The sequence below is a fragment of the Ochlerotatus camptorhynchus genome, unplaced genomic scaffold (assembly GCF_037179485.1).
Source record: "Ochlerotatus camptorhynchus isolate MF236.1 unplaced genomic scaffold, CSIRO-AGI_Acam_v1.1 ptg000329l, whole genome shotgun sequence".
Classification (NCBI taxonomy): domain Eukaryota; kingdom Metazoa; phylum Arthropoda; class Insecta; order Diptera; family Culicidae; genus Ochlerotatus; species Ochlerotatus camptorhynchus.
Genome location: NW_027040817.1, coordinates 3,924,252 through 3,925,241, shown reverse-complemented (window position 1 = coordinate 3,925,241; position 990 = coordinate 3,924,252).

Here is a 990-nt window from a genome sequence, read left to right as displayed (position 1 = left end):
TTTATACTTTTTTGTGTAATAAACCTATAAATATTTTTTAAAAAATAACGGCACAACTCATCAAGCTGAAATTTTTACAGCAGGCAGTTGGTAATGACTTCTACTTGTAGAAAAAATTTCAGGCCAATCTGATGTTTGTTGTTTGAGATAGAGTGATTTCCCCGTTTTACGTTTGTTGTGGAATAATTATACTTTTTTGTGTAATAAACCTATCACTATTTTTTAAAAATTAACGGCGCAACTCATCAAGCTGAAATTTTCTCTGAAGGCAGATGGTAATGACTTCTACTTGTAGAAAAAATTTCAGGCCAATCTGATGTTTGTTGTTTGAGATAGAGTGATTTCCCCGTTTTACGTTTGTTGTGGAATAATTATACTTTTTTGTGTAATAAACCTATCACTATTTTTTAAAAATTAACGGCACAACTCATCAAGCTGAAATTTTCTCTGAAGGCAGATGGTAATGACTTCTACTTGTAGAAAAAATTTCAGGCTAATCTGATGTTTGTTGTTTGAGATAGAGTGATTTCCCCGTTTTACGTTTGTTGTGGAAAATTTATACTTTTGTGTGTAATAAACCTATCAATATTTTTTAAAAAATAACGGCACAACTCATCAAGCTGAAATTTGTACAGCAGGCAGTTGGTTATGACTTCTACTTGTAGAAAAAATTTCAGGCCAATCAGACGGTTGGGGTTAGAGATAGAGTGATTTCCCCGGTTTACTTTTGTTGTGGAAAACATTAATTGAAGATTTTTAACAAAAGAAAAGCAGTATTCATATAGGACATTAAAAACATCTCGGATTGTTGGTTGTTCTTAGTAACGTTCAACCTGCTTGCAAACGGGGTGATCGGGTTTAGAATCGGAAAAAAAATCGGCGTGGAAACTAACTTATTAAAAAGGGGAAGCCTGGCTCAAAGTTTCCCCATGAGACACGGCAATGAGTCTTAGGACCTGAAATCTGATGTCTGTGTTAGGGAATCTGAAC